Genomic DNA, 17,042 nt, shown 5'->3' with positions numbered 1-17,042 from the left:
GTCTCAATACACACACACACACACACATACTTTCCTTCTCCTGCGCTTATGTTGTGTTATCTAGTAAATAAACCAGACATACGTAGTTAAAAGTAACCCCATTTAACAATATAGCAGGAAAGAAATATATCGTCTCAAGTTGTGCATCGAAACGTGTCTGTGTCGGCGTCTGGTGTTGTGTCATTTAACCGCCAAAACCCATCCAGCATACATCCCAATGTTAGGATTAACAAGACAGAGGGTGTTTTATATATATATATATATATATATATATATATATATATATATATATATATATATATATATATATATATATATATATATCGTTAGTTTTTTATTTTAATTACATTTATTATTTTTATTCACAAGGTGATTTTTTAAACACCGATGCAAACATTAATGCAGGGCTCAACACACACACACACACACACATACTTATGAGGTTTTTAACTTATTAAGACTTTGACTTATTGACTTTTGACTTATTAAGATCTTTGATTTCCAATGTGAGACGGAATCACTTTTAAACGCAAACGATACACAATACTTTGTGGGGAGAAACGCTAAACAGATATCATCGCATTGATTTTGGAATTGTTAAAAAACCAATGCATTTCAAACAATCAAAGTTAATGCCGTATCTACCCCGTCGAGATGAAAGACCGTCTTTACGCAGCAGGATATAAGATAAAGGCCAGATAGTGTCTGGCGTAGATCATGCCGGTAACAGATACATTCAGTCAAGTTGTAAAAATAATATACATAAATCAACGTGTATGGGTATTAAAGATTTATGTTATTAGGGTCTGCTCCACTGAAGTTTATTATATTTTAGAGGTGTTCTCAAGAGACGCCGACAGGGCTATCCAACCTTTAAAAACTAAAAGTTGTGTCATGCTCATTACCTGCAAATTATCTTCAAGCCGTGCTACATTACAAAACCAACAATAAACGAAAACAATGGCAGACAACTACCAGGGTGAGTTTATATATATATATATATATATATATATATATATATATATAAATGATTTAAATATATTTTAAAGTGAATATTTGTTTAATGTCTCGTGGATGATCTCTAGGTGGTTTTGAGAATCAGGATTTCGATGAAGGCTTGGAACAGATCCTTGAAGAGTTATGTGAGTATTTTCCAATTTTATTTTATTAACTCAATGTCTAATAATCACATCAATAACTTTTGCTATCATTCTTACAGTTGATGAGGGCGTGTTGTTTGCCTGTGATGAACCCGGAGCTGTTAATAACGGTAAGCCTTTTTCTCAATAAGTTAAAAATTAATGTTCACATAACATGATTAGACTACCAGATAAATAATAATAATGAGATATGTTTTTTGTTTATTTTTATTTTTTTTGACAGACGAGCAAGTTGTTGGCGACAATCAAGCTGTGAAAATTGCGCCAGAAAACGTTGCACAAGAGGTTATGATTAGTACCGAATCACCGCGTGATCTAGGACACATCACGAATCCCGCCCCCGCCGACGCTCTGGCTTACGAAGGAGCTTCTCACAATCTCCCAGATTTCTCAAGCGTTCGCACTGAAGCTAGCGTTACGTGTAGACCGCGCCACTCGGAGGGTCAGGGGGTAAAACGCTTGAGGCTACCGGAGCGGGAAACGGACGATATTCTAACCACCAGTCGTTTAAGGACTTCGGAGAATAACGGTATGTATTAAGGCAGAAAACTTGTTTGGAGAATTTCAACAGTTTCAACAGCGCATGAGCGGTGTACCGGGATGAACAAAATCTGTCTGTTAATGCTCTTACTCTGATCACGGAACGTTTAAATCTAATGCAAAGAATGTTATCAGATTTGTACCGGCGTGATCACCCTTGATATGTATTATATTGTTGTTTTATTATTATAATAAATTTTTTATTTTTTATTTTTGGCTTCGATTCGTTATTACCACCAAATATTTCTTGCATTATTGTTTGTTATTTCTTACATGTAGTATTGTTTTGTTCTTGGTAGTGAATTATCATTAGTTTCTTTCATTTATTTATATTGTTTGTTGTTGTTGTCATTGATTTATACCTTAGCTATTGCATGTTATTGTATCCCATATTAGGTGTTGTTTTACTTACGGAGAAAAGGTGTTTTGAATTTATACCTGCTGTATGTTTCTGTTTTTCGGTGTCAGTGTTTTCAGGAGTGTGTACGCTTGTCTTTAAAATAAAAAAAGGTGTGTTTTCGATTTAAAATAAATAAAAAATAATAATTCAAAATGAGTAGTAAAAGATGTCACGATGATTTACATACCCACACTTCAGAATATGATCAGAGACCATTAAGACCCAGATATGATTTTCAAAACAATACACAACAGTTACATGAAATTATTAACAATCATTTATAGATGTTACCGCCTAATCCTCTTAACATGATAGATTACACAAACTTATAGACGAACAACACGAATGGTTGGGTGCCGCTATAGACAGCGATGATCAGGTCGGTGCAGGACCTTCTAATAACGGTCCCTCAGGATATGATCCGACAGCTCCAGATATGGGTCTCAGTCGGTCTTACATAGATATACTGGTGAGAGAAGGAGGTAGTGTGGGTGATTTTACGATTGTCCCAAGACCTCGATTTAATGGATTAGAAATTCGCAAAACTTTAAATTTTCGTGAAATAGCAACAGATGATTTTGCCGCTTATAATATATTTTTACACGGCATTTTGAACGAAATTGTTACGCTTTCCAGATTATTAGCTGGTGAGGGGGGGTTTTTTAACATCTCTCTGCAAGGTGCAAGTCTACCCACAGATATTAATGCTGTTCTAACGCCTGATAACAATCACGACGTTAATGTATTTGTAGACCAAATCGAACGAACCGTTCAAAGCAATACGGATGTGAGTTTTGATACCGCTTTAGAGTTATGTGTCTCTGTAGCTCGAAACAAACAAGGTGGTGTTGGTGCGCGTAGGAAGTTGACAGACCTGGCTCATAATCAGGTCATACAGAAAAATAGAATGCATTTGTTTGCCCCCAAAAATTTCACAGACAATATGTGTTTTAGCATGTGCATAGCTCACTTTCTAAATCCACAGTGTACCGACGCAGAATTGATGACATTAGCCAGAAATATACATACTGATCTGGGGTACGATCCACAAGATAAAATTGCGTTGCATGATGTTTCTAAATTTGAAGCCTTTCTAGACTTGAAAATAGTTATCTTTCACAGATCTGATTCAGGTAAATTGGAAGTGTATAAAAATATGGATGAGCCGCATCACAAGACGTTGCATTTGTACCTGCATGAAGATCATTTTTATGGGATAAAAAATCTGAAAGGTTTCTTAGGTTACTCGTATGTTTGTGAGTACTGCTATAAAGGGTTTAATGATCGTAGTCTACATTATTGCAAATTTACATGTAATGTGTGTGCGAACATGTCTTGCTACACGCATCCGAAGAAATCGGTGCAATGCGATGATTGTTTGAGATACTGTAGATCTGATTTCTGTTACGAAATGCATAAACAAGCAAAAAGTGATGGTTCAAAGTCTCAGTGAGATAGCATAAAATACTGTGATAGATGTTACACACAGTACAGAACAAAATGGTCCAGTGATAAGCTATTAATGCACAAATGTGCACCATCCAGATGTGTGCACTGTGCCGAAGTTCTCATGGGTGAAGACCAGCACTGTTGCTATATACAACCATCCAAGCCTAGAGAACATAGCCAAGACTATATTTATTTCGACTTTGAGACGATGTATGAAGACGGCCGTCATAAGGCAAATTATATTTGTGCATCAACGCAAGCTGGGGATTAATTTTCGGCGGAAGGGTTAGATTGTGTAGATCGCATGATCAAGCATTTCAGACGACCGAAATTTTAGGGTTACACATTTATCGCACACAATTCATCGGGTTTCGACTCTTTTATACTGCTCGAGTATTTTACTAGTCAGGGACTAACTCCAAAAATCATACTCCAAGGCTGCAGACTTGTTTACATGTACGACCAAGCCTTTAAACAGAGATACATCGACAGCTATAGCTTCTTGCCCATGAAAATGTCAAAAATGACCTCTGCTTTAAACCTAAACACCAGCGAAAAAGGATTCTTTCCACATCATTTTAATCGCTTGCAGAATGCAAACTATATCGGCCCGTATCCATCAAAAGATTATTATGGATATCAGACAATGTCTGACGCTGAACGTGTGAAATTTGATTCATGGTACGAGGGCGTAGCAGGAGAGGTGTTTGACTTCAAAAAGCAATTAGCTTTGTACTGCAATAATGATGTTGTTTTGCTACGTGAAGGATGTATGAAATACCGAAAAGAGTTTATAGAATGTACAAACGTGGATCCTTTTGGATGTATAACATTAGCCGGATGTGCTATGAAAGTGTTCAAAACCCTTTTTAAACCAAAGACACAATTGCCTTAACGCACAAAAATGCCTACATCAATCAGTACAAATCTTACTCAAACCCTTCCATACAATGGTTGGAATACATTAAAGCACACAGAAATGTCGATGTTCATCATGCTTTAAATTATGGCGAAGCCAAATTTGAACCGTATCATGTGGACGGCTATTATGAGGCTGATAATGGCGATAAAATAGCTTTGGAGTTTTTGGGGTGTTTCTGGCATGGACATTGTTGTCGTTTTAATCCTAACGATTTGAATCCGGTATCAAAAACACCTTTTGGCCTGCTCAGAAGACAATCTGACAATAAGCTGAAAGTTTTGCGTGATACCTATAATCTCAAAGTGCACAAGATTTGGGAATGTCAGTGGGAGTCCGCTAAACAAAACGATACTAGTGTCATTGCATTTATGAGTAATTGTAATGCACCAGCGAGACTGAATCCTAGAGAAGCACTTTACGGAGGTCGCACGAATGCACTCCGCTTGTACCACGAGACCGCTGAGGGCGAGCGTGTGTCATATCTGGATTTCACATCTCTATATCCGTATGTACTGTCGTGTAAAACCTACCCTATTGGGCATCCTGAGATCATTTTAAAAGATTTTGAACCGGTCAAATCTTATTTCGCCCTTATTAAATGCAGTGTACTGCCCCCACGTAAACTACTGCATCCAATATTGCCTGTTAAATCCTCTCAGAGTAAACTACTATTTGCCCTGTGTCGCACCTGTGCTGAGGCACAGTATCAGGGTCAGTGTCACCACAGTGATGACGAAAGGGTCATTTCAGGAGTTTGGACCTCTGTCGAGCTCTCCAGAGCTATTGATAAAGGTTATTCGGTAATCAGAATTGAGGAAGTCTGGCATTTTCCACAGACATCAGACACTTTATTCAGCGGTTATGTTAAGACGTTTCTCAAATTCAAACAAGAGGCTTCAGGTTTTCCATCACACATAGTGACAGATGCTGAAAAGGAGTCTTACGTCAGAGATTATTTTGAGAAGGAGTGAGTTCAGCTCGACCTTGACAAAATAGCACTTAACCCCGCACGCAGATCTATAAATAAATATTTATTGAATTCGCTTTGGGGTAGATTTGGACTTAGGTGTAATCAAGCTACAGCGGAGCTTTTAACAGACCCTGAAGATTTCGCCCGCTATATCTTTGGAAACGGACGCATCATTAAACACTTCTCATTTGTGTCGGACACTGTGGCTTTAGTTCAATGGTGCTATGCCGATGAAGACCCCGCCCCCGCGAGTGATGTTAATGTGTTCATCGCAGCTTTTACCACGGCTTACGGGTGTTTGGAGTTATATGATCTCATGGATCAGTTAGGGCCACGTGTTTTTTACGTAGATACAGACAGCGTTATCTTTGTATCGAAAGATGGAGATTGGGTACCTAAAACAGGTGTATATCTTGGTGAATTGATGGATGAACTTGATGATGGAGATTTCATAAGTACTTTTGCGTCAATGGGACCGAAAACATACGCGTTTAAAACCACAAAAAATAAAGTAACTCTTAAAGCTAAAGGGATCACGCTGCATTCTGCTAATGCGAAAATTGTAACTCTAGAAAGCATGATATGCCTGATACAGGGATATGTAACATCACGTGACACCAGCCACCTGCTCACGCGCACAGAGACCATTGTGCGGAATAAAAAGAAGTTCACTCTGCATAATAGAGCAGTTTTGAAAAGATTCAAAGTGGTATATGACAAACGCGTGCTACTTCCTGATTACACCACACTTCCTTATGGGTACTAATGGTATTTCTAGCATACAAAATGTGTATGTTGAAGAGGATTTTGACTTTCGTTTCCAATATCCTTTCTCGGCCTTAGTCTCCGGGCCATCCGGAAGCGGAAAGATTGTTTTTGTCAAGAATTTATTGTGTAATGCACACAAGTTGATCAATGTAAAAATTGACAGTATTGTATTTTTATACAGTTGTTGGCAACCTTTGTATGATGAACTGTTGTCATAGTATGATATAAAATATATTGAAGGTATTCCAAACTCTTTAACTGATGAAACTTTAATAAAGCCTAATGTCAATGTGTTGATTATCTGTGATGACCTGATGTCTGAGGCATTTTCAAACGATGAACTCTCGCGAGCTTTCACACAATATGTTCATCATATACCATTTTCTATCATATTGATAACCAAGAATCTGTTTTTTCACGGTAAAACCAGTAGGACTATCTCTTTCAATACTCACTATCTTATTTTGTACAAGAGTCCGAGAGACTCGATGCAAATAATGACTTTAGGACGTCAGATTTACCCAGGAAACACAAAGTTCTTTATGGAGTGTTATAAGGATGCTACTAATCAACCTTACGGATTCCTTTTGATTGACTTTAAAGCTAAAACACCAGAGCGTTTACGTCTCAGATCAGAATTGTTTTCAGATCAACAGGTGGTGTATGTACAGAAAAGACTACGGTAAATACTGTTGTTGAAAATGAGTGATAGGCTCTGTAAAAACTTACCTCTTTTAAAACTATTATATAAGGCTTCACCGAGACAACGCCGCGTTATTTTACAGTCAGCGTCAGATCAGCTGATTCTATCCCTGTGTGAGATAGCTCTTAATGTACTTCAAGGTAACATACCTCTAAACACCAACCAGTTCTGGAGGTTAAAAAAGAAAAAACAGGAGATCAAATACGCCGCTAGTAAAAAGATTAACATCCAAAGAAAAAAGCGGTTGATTAATCAATGAGGCGGTTTTCTTGTACCTCTGTTAAGTGTGGCAATACCATTTATCACTAGTTTAATAACCTCCAGACAGCATTAGGAATGGAATATGCCGAAAAACTTTACCTAATCCCTCAGAATCAGATGAATAAATTAAGAACTGCCGGTGTTCGTGAGACAATTCAACAAACTGTGGAGAACGATTTAGATACGGCTATAAGAAACGTATTGCAGAGGAGTGATTTAGATTCGCATGGGAAGGCTAAACTTTATTCCAGCGTCTTACAGAGGTTTTTAACTATAGTAAAACAAGGTGATTTGGAGAGTAGTACTTTAACTCTTTCACTACCGAAAACGGACGCTATTCACGCCGATGAACCTGCAAATACACCTGCTAATACACCTGCTACTGCACCTGCCACCGCACCTGTTAGTGCAACTGCCGCTGCACCGTCGCATGATGAAAGCGAGGATCAGATTGTCAATGAAATCTTAAACAATGTGCCTCAAAGAAGTTTAAAAAACATAAAACTCATTCTGAATAAAATGTCTAATGCCAAACAAGTGTCTTCATGGACATCTTCTGGGGATTTTGTATTTAAAGGGAATGTAATCGTAGATTCACACATGTTGGATTTGGTTAAAAGTATAACGGCACCTCACACGTTCCGTGATGAATACAGACCGCGTGGTTGGGATGAATTTCTGGATGCTTTTTCAACTTTAAATATACCATTTTCCACTATCACGAATCCGCAGGTTAAACGCATGGTGAAACCCTTAAAAGCAAATCGCCTAACCCCATGAAAAAAGGGATTCGTAAAAAGCACACGTCAAAGACTATGCCACGATCTACTGCCACTGATGGACAGTTGTTTAATTCACCCTCACTCGATACTACTGCCTGGTTATCTTTTTAAATTATTATTATTATTATTTTTTTTTTTTTTTTGTGTGTAAATATGTTTTTGAAATAATTGTGTTGTGTTATGTATTAAGTTTTGATGTTAATAAAAAAGATGGAAAAGAGATCTGTCTATACATTGTCTTTATTTATACAGTACCACCATATTGTTAATACATTCAAGATTACATAGCATTTTATTTATTATTAAACATAAAATAATAGCACAGTTCTAGGCGTACTACAGACACCTTTTACAATTTTGTACACACTCAATACAATTAAATTTATCACAGAGAGAAGGTTTCAGTCTCTTTACAAATTGTGCAACCATATTATAATTTTTAATCAGATCATCATGATACATTTTAACAACATTTTCATAATCATAACCCTTTGACATGTGATACAGAAAAAACACACAATGTTGTCCACAAGTGTCTGATGTAAAGTCTTGAACCTGTTTGTTAGAGTATTGTACACAGAAAGAATTGTCTTTTTAAAAGGTTTGTACGGTCTTTGGAAAACGGTGGTCTTTTGGAGATCCTCCAAAGGTATCAAAAAAGCAGCTCACGCCATCCTTGGTTATGTAAATTGCTAACCAATGCAATCCCCATTTTGTGGAGGGGTCCGAGTTAAAAATAAGCATAGACGGGGTATTCTTTACGGTCACTTTGGGTAGATAATCACTGGGAAGCACTCCTAAAAAACTTGTATTGTGATCAATTTTATCCATAACAGACGTTAGTTGAACCGTATTCATTTTCCCTCCTCCTCAGTAATAATCCACTAACACCTGTCTTCGATTGGATATTTCAACAATTGAATCAAAAATCGCATATACGATAATGGTTATGGATTGTCTGAGAGGTTGTCTGAATCGTGCTTCTAGTCTAATATTTCCCGATTTAATTAGTGAAACAACATGATTCGAACAATCTTCATCAGGGGACAAATTAAAGGCATAGAGCGTGTAGCCGTTTAGAAAATCCTGACGATCTATTACAAGAGGTTGATTTTTAAGATGTCTTCCGGTAGCCGTCACGAGTTGATAAAAGTCCCTAACGGCTGATCCGCTTTCATATTCCGGTTGAAACGGTTTGGATGGAATTTGGACGCTGTCTTGATATAAAGCCAAAAACTCCAGGTTAAAATGTTTAAAAGCAAAGGGGTTTTTATCATACGCTCCTGAAAAGGCTGAATTTTCGGTCATTGCTAAAATTATTGATTTTGGTAGTGTACCGAGAAAAGGATTTTCTTGATTAGATACGCGAGAACCAGCTGGGATAGAAAAATTCTTCACACACACACGGTCTATGGGGTATTTAGCAGTAATGCCTAGAAGTGCCTGAGCATGCCCCAACCGGACTCCTGGTGAAACAGTAACTTTTTTGACAAAAAGAGATGCTGACACAATATTGAGTTTATAACCAACAGCATCATCTCGCATTGGGCAGAACTCATCTTTAGCTCTTGTCATTCTTATTTTTATATCTACACCATTCAACATTATTTTTCTGGAAGGAAAATGTCGCTGTGAATGGGGGATAGTAATTCTATCACATTACTAGCATTGGTAAATGCAGCTCTCTTCATTAACCCCGTATTTTCTCAAGCAGGGTCAGTAGCATCCATGTGACTCGGTGTATCTTTGTAGAACAAACCGGCTGAAAAGACACTTTCGAGTGTATCTTTTCCAAAATTAATCAGAGCTTCAATCAAACATCTGTAGGGGTAGGTAATGGAACTCTGGGTTAACAGACGATCCCCCAGAGAGACATCCACCTGTGAGAATATACATGCTCCCGGATAGTTTATTAAACCAACAGGCGATCCGTCTGGTATATTAGAACCGTCGGGTCCGGTTATTTTGAGTCTAGTGTATAAAAGAGTGTTATTAAGATCCAAATAATCCTCTCCCGTGCCAGCGATAAAAAATTCTAATGGTGATGAATCGGTTATTGCGGATAGAGGCGGTATTTCGACGTAAGTATTTTTTTCAATGGACGTCTGTGTCATGGGGATCGTGAATAAATCTAACTCTGATTTAATACACTCCTCGGACATGCGATGGAATAGAGCCATGTTTAGAAAATAGTGTTCAGAAATCTTTTGGTACGGACGGTTTTCTTTACACGTTTAGTGCAGGGACGCCGGTTACGTTTTGGGGCTGCGCGTTTGTTACTGCGACGTTTAGCTTTCTTCACACGGCCACTCCCCCTACGTAGACGCTCACCCGGTGGTTTAAAAGAACCTTGTTACATCACCATTAACCCGTTGCCATTTTGTCCATTATTATTATTATTGTCGTTATACGATCTTGATAAAGTGCTGGTCACAACATCGCTAGCTATGTTTCTAGCAGCAGTTTTTAGATGTGGTTTTACTATACTAAAACCTCTTTTCAACAGCGGTAGCGCCGTCCTAAAAAGAGATTTGAAGATGCCACCTATGCCTGCTCCGCCCGCGTATCCTGGTAACCCGTTACCCGCCTGGTTCCGGTAGTATGTAACATATCGCTCGGGATCCATAGTTGCGTAATAGTTTTGCTAAAACTAAAACTTATTTCACCGGTCTGAAGTGAAGTTTAGCCACAACTTTACCATACTTGAAACGCACGTGTTTGTTCTGATCGTCTTTAACCTCAATGCAGATATCTGTAATATCAGATTTATTCACAGGTGCGTAATGCGGCTTGTCGAATCTAACACTGACGCTGTCATTAGATGTACCGTCTATATGTACAGTTCTCAGTAGCGGTACGTACGAATCACCTACTGATTGATATTCGATCATATCACTGTATATGTACATGCTATAAAATGCACCTCTTATGTCAGCTTGATGCGGTGCGTATGTGACGACAGGTGCGCCGTCAGAACTATTTTCGGTGTGCTGTTTTGCAGTTCCTAGAGACACACCAGACTTTAATCCTAGAATAATAGCCAACTTCCCATAAAATATCAAAGATGTGTTTGTCGGTGCTTTTAGAAATATCCTGTTTTTGATGTGATCGTAACCAAGTGTGACTTTCGGTGGAAGGTTGGCGTTGATTTCTCTAATCAGAAATAGTACATCTTCATAATAACCCGGTTTTAACGTATTGCACACTTTAGATACATTTTGTAGATTTCTTTCTTTAATATAGATAATCACATCACTGTCATCTTCGTAATGCCTCTCATCATATCCCAGTATATTAGGGTTGGTGTTAATAATAAAGGCGGCATCCTCCTCAATAAATGTATACCAGGAAATAGGATAATAAAACTCGATTAAACCGACTTCCCATTGACCTTTGAGGTTCATACTTCTGGCTAGTCTCGTTTTGTAATTTGAGATACGATTGTCAGGGTAAACATCCATAGATGCATTACAAGGTAGCGTGATATAAAAGCCGCCCTCACTCATGGTGTAGTTTTTCACAAATGCTACTTATGACACCTCCGGTTGTTACTTTAATGGATTCTGTATGTCCACGATCTCCTTTTCTGTTAACCATGAGGAAAACTTAGTAGAACAGCCCAGCCACTTGACAAGACAAAGCACTTGGCGGCCACTCTTTTTTCGATCTAAAATCTTTTCTATTTTAAACGATTTGTCTTGGTTCACAATGATTTTTTGTAATTCTTTTTCATAAAAGCAACCGTCGATAACATCACCGTCATAATCTTGTAGTCTGTACTCTGGAGGGTTTCGTGGTATACGAGTGGCTATAGTGAAATATTCCTCGGTGTAATTCTGTTCATAACCCTTCGAAAATACACCTCTAACTTTTGAAACTCTAACTACATCCACTATTTTATACTTGAAGACAGGTGTTCCTTTACGTAACTTTCCATACAGATTATTGAACACATCTGTCTCATTTTCTTTATTGACGTCCAACGGTCGCATTTTAATACTTTTGTGATAACTGGTGTTATATCCTTCTATAAGATCTTGTAAGATATTGTAGTAACGCTTTGAATTGATAGCTGTTAAAAACCGCCACATAAATGATTTAAAAGTGTGATTAAATCGCTCCACACAAGACGATTTTACATCACTTGCTGTAGCAAAATGATGTATGTTATAATTTTTCATCAGTTGTTGGAAATGTTTGTTGAAAAATTCTGTACCTTTATTGGTCTGTAATTTTTGAGGTATACGGTTTTCTTTGAGTATAGAGTCGAATGCTTTCGTAACCTCTACACCTGTCTTATTCTTCAGCGGATGTACCCAAGCATACTTGCTAAAAACATCTATACATGTCAGTAAAAATTTGATACCGTCATTTTCTTTCGAAAAAGCAGCAAGATCTGCTTGAAACTGTACATCTTTTCCGTACACTATCACTCTATTCCGTTTGTATTTGATAGGTGCTGTCTTGTGTAATGTATAAGTGTCCTGAGATGCTAGCCAATCTGATATTTCTTTATCCTTCAGAGTTACCCCGTATTCCTGTAGTACACCGCGTTTTAATCGTTCTTTACCTCCCAAAGAACCAGGGTACGCTGGGTTGTAGTACACTTTTTTCATTAATTCAGACATCTTACCACCACTACTGTTTACACAAAACAATGACAGAGTTATTTAGGGTCAAAAGCTTTTTATTAGCAATCGTTGCAGAAGACACATACAAGTTCAATTTGATAGGTCATACATTATCTAATTATACATCATCTAGATATTGAAGGAATTTCACACACATTAAAATATTTTTAACAGTCATGCGTGGGTTATACGTGTTTGTGAGGCAGTGAGTTGTCATAACACACCACTCCTCCGACATTCCCCTCACAAATAACATTTGTTTTTTTAATTTCATTAAACGTTTATTGTCCACATAACATTCACTCTCATCATCTATAATCTTATACAATAAAAAATTTATTTCACTCTTAATTCTTTGTTTAAATATGAGTTTTCCCAGACAGTTTGTGCTGCAGAGGTTACCCATGTCCCCACGGTTAATCAGAATCAGCAGGTGTACTCTTCTTCCAGCTGTCAACAGCGTCGTAAATGGCCTGCCAGGAGTTCTGCCAGACCTTCCACTATGTACATCTCATCTCTGAGCTCACACAGAACACCATCGACAACACCCTGAATTCTTTGCTGATGCGGTGTTAAACCAAACAGTTTCAAGGTTTGTGCCAGAATGAGTTTCAGATCAGGTTTACACAATTTATGCGAGAGTTGTTCAAAACATCCCAGAAAATACTATGCAGGTGCCTCATAGAGACATGAATGTTGTGTTTGCGAAGGATGATCGACCTGACATCCGTAACAATCTTTCTTCAGCTGCTTGTCAAAAGACCAAGATCTCTCTGCAGTGAGAAAATTTTAATGTTAATAATTAAAAGACGAAGAAATCTCTTTTATTAGTTGCAATATGTAAATCTGAACATGAGCGATGTTCCTCAGATTCAGTTTATAAGGCCTTTCTTATTAAATATCGTTATTGAATTCGGGGTGAACCACAGTGATATTCAAAAATAAACGATAAAAACTCTACCCGATTGTAAACCTAAAACATTTAAATCATAAGTGCTATTTTGATAAATGTTTATGGGAGTCAACAGATGGAAAAATCCTGTTGTTTACATTTGTGTTTAGTGCAGTGAAAAGAATCCTGCCCGCTCTTGTGCAGTATCACCAAATCAGCGCTGACAGCGCACAGAGTTTAGATCACATTAAAGTCGGCTGTAATTCCGCTTACTAAACACGCAGTGGAGACATCAGCAATTTGGCTCTCCAAAGGTAGTCAATCTGTCCAGCCGACACACACCATGCAATCTCTGGGACCAGTACCTAATCCGAGGCCTAAAACGGGGGCCACTCTCTTTTAAGAGAGGGTTCTAGCGAACACCCCAATTTTGCAGTGCTGTCTGGCGGTTGACATCTTGGTGTTGCCAGGTTGTGTTAAAAGTCACAAGCTATTTGAGAGGGCACAAACGCCAGAGTAACGGAGGGCTGGGGACACTGCGGTTGAGTGTTTGGGGAGCGCCGGAGAGGTTGACCAAGCCACTGGTTTCCACCTGAATGGCTTCAATTCACCCAGGTGAACCAAATGTGATAAAACCCATCCACTTATTATAAGCCACAGAATATTAGATATTGCCACAGATATATTTTAAGTGTTTGACCCATTGCTTCTTCAAGCCACACCATCTTTCTAGGTTTCCTACTCAGATAGCCCACTCACCTGTTGGCCCTATCTTAAAACCTAGCAGTAGGCTTAGGCCTCCTTATTCTCACTAACACATCTTGTTACTATTGTTTTTATCTCATTTCAAGTGTTGTGTTTCACTTTGATCTTTTTCTATCCTCTGTTCTGTTGTGATTTGTTTCTTTCATTACACATAGAGACAGTAACCTGTGAGAGCCACCAAAGAAGCTAAATAGTAGAGCGACAACCAGCAGCCGGTGTCATCACGCGACCGCTAGGTTCCAGCCTGTCAAATCCCCATTTCAGGTACTTTGTTGACCCAAGTTCATTGGCTACTGAACTGTCTGACTGTTTGCGTCAGTTAGCCCCAAAATTCTCATAAACGGCACAGCCCGTACGAATATAGCTCGTTAACCGTAGAACGGACTTGCACTGGTCTTTTTGTGTGTGTGTTGTGCTTCTTTCACCTACAGTGAGCCAGGATGTTCCAGTCATCCAGTCCAGCAGTCCACGGTGGCCATCTCTCGACATGGTTGAAAGCAGTGATGACCCCCTTCCTGCCCAAGGACACCAGTAACCTGCAGCACCCAGAGCAACTAGACACCGAGCTAGATGAACTGATGGCACACGATCCAACCCAAAGCGACTACTACAAAAAACTCGCCAGGACCCTCGGAAGCCTAGTTCACATTCTCGTTGCCCAGGCACGGCTCAGTGAATGGAGCAACATCGACCTTGAACAGCAAGCAGCAACGCTTAAGTTTCAAGCGGAGGAGGCCTGGAAAGACCAGGCCCGAACCCAGAGTTGCCTTGATCAGCTCCTCCTCGAGACCCAGAACCAGCATCAAAGAGAACAGATGGAGAGAGAAGCCCTAAAAGAACTCAACAAAAAACTCCAGCAAGGTGACGGTCTCCTTAAAAGAGCAGAGACTGAGCTGAAAGAAAGAGACTCTAAAACCTGGGCCTGCAAAACACACTTGCAAGCGGCCCGAGCTAACATCAACGAGCTTACTCTGCAGAGAGACGAGCTCCAAGATGGACTTGACACTGTTCATGCAGAACTGAAACAGTCTCACAGATTACAGAGTGGCGGGATCGGAGAAACGCACACCACAGAGTTTCTCCCGGCCTGACACTCCAACCCTTTCAGCCAAGAACCCAGAGCTGAAAAAGTGGGTGTAAGCTCACGGCTCAAGAAATCACCAGCCAGCTTACAAGAACATCTGTCAACAATGGAGGGGGGAGAACCCTTCCAGAGAACGCAAGTAGTACCTATTCGGTAGCTTCTGTCATGATGATTTATGACTTTAACCTTTGACCTTTTGACAGGTTGAACTTCCGGTAACCTTGTGATGGATGGGCTGAACTTTCCGAAGTTAACCTAGTCATGGGTTAACCTATGACCCTTCCCATGCATCGATCATGTGGTTTTGACAGAAGCTTTTACCCTATTGCCCTAGTTAACCCTCTCGAGTCGATTAACGCGGATACGCGTTTTGAGTCATTTTCTCCTCATAACCCCGAAAAGAACTTAAATTACACTTTCAGTTTTAATCGTACAGATAAGAGCAATACATCAATAGAATCTGTAAAAGGGTCTACTTTTTTTGGATACAGACATAATAACAACAAAACTTTGTGCACTTATAAAATAAAGATAACAAACAAGGTGCGCTGTCTGTAGCCTTTGTCTGCGCTGATCTTCTTTTACAAACACGTCATTTAAATGAACTGTAACTCCATGAATACTCAACGGAGAGACATGAAAGCTTGACATGTGTATTTTTAAACTAAACAAGTGCCGCCGAAAACAGATATTCTGTGATAAAGTAATCCATATGAAAACAACGCGATGTCTGTTTTTCAAGTCTCCCTTCATTATATCTAATGTGACCATGCCCCCGCGCTGAACAAACTATTCAGATTCAAACTGAAGCGCGCGGCTTGAATACCCCCATAACAGAAGAAAAAGCAGCCAGACTGTTCAAGTTTTTTTATTTTACTGTTTGCTTCGCGATGAGAGGAATAAGACATAAATCACCCCAAAAAGATGTGATGTGGTTGAGGATTTGAGAAATGGAATTCCTCAGAAAAAAAAGAATGAAGCACTTTATTCAGCAGAGATCATAAACATGAGTAAGTCTCTTTTTATTTATTTATATACTTTTAAACATTTAAACATTTTACTAGTCAGACTTTTTCCAAATACTTTTTCCAAACTATAATTCCTGACTAAATGTATAATCAAGTGAAACATTATGAAGTTTCAATAACAATAAACAATACTATACCATTCAAAAGCTTGATGTAAATAATATAAATGCAACAAATAGATAACTGTAACAAATGTAAAAACAATGCTTTTCTTTCAATTTATTCTCCCTAAAAACCCAGAAAAATATTCTCAGCTCTTTTCAACATTAATAATTATGATGATAATAATAATAACAATAAATGTTTTTTTGTAGAAAATAAGATTGTTAAAAGGATTTCTGAAGGATTGTGTGACTGGAGTAATGATGCCAAACAATCTGTTTGAAAGTCAGCTTTGATTGTTTCTAATAAACTGTTTAACTGCTCCCCCAAGTGGATATTACATTATTTTGTGGGATAATTAAATATATTCTTAATTAAATACAAACATAAAATTATATACTTTTATTTTGTTCTCACATTCTTTCTTGTAACTCTTCCCTCTCAGTGGCACAGCTGACTGAGAGGCTCATTATGCAGCTCATTATGCGGCCCTTTGTCTTCTCAGGTGTAAATCACAATGATATTCATGATAGTTGACGCCTACTCGCATATGACTTTTACCAACAAAAAGTGTCTTAGAAAATT

General features: G+C 38.5%; 1 long non-coding RNA gene across 1 annotated transcript; it reads left to right on the top strand.

Annotated features, from left to right (window-relative positions):
* The first annotated feature begins 1,020 nt into the window (after positions 1-1,020).
* Positions 1,021-15,607, top strand: LOC132124596 (uncharacterized). The gene is made up of 3 exons (XR_009426789.1): positions 1,021-1,142; positions 1,220-1,270; positions 15,531-15,607. It is a non-coding gene; the product is annotated as an uncharacterized LOC132124596 (long non-coding RNA).
* The last annotated feature ends 1,435 nt before the right edge of the window (positions 15,608-17,042 follow it).

The sequence above is a fragment of the Carassius carassius genome, chromosome 43, assembly GCF_963082965.1.
Source record: "Carassius carassius chromosome 43, fCarCar2.1, whole genome shotgun sequence".
NCBI lineage: Eukaryota > Metazoa > Chordata > Actinopteri > Cypriniformes > Cyprinidae > Carassius > Carassius carassius.
The sequence above is the reverse complement of the archived record's forward strand: the minus strand, read 5'-3'. Positions and strand labels throughout refer to the sequence as shown.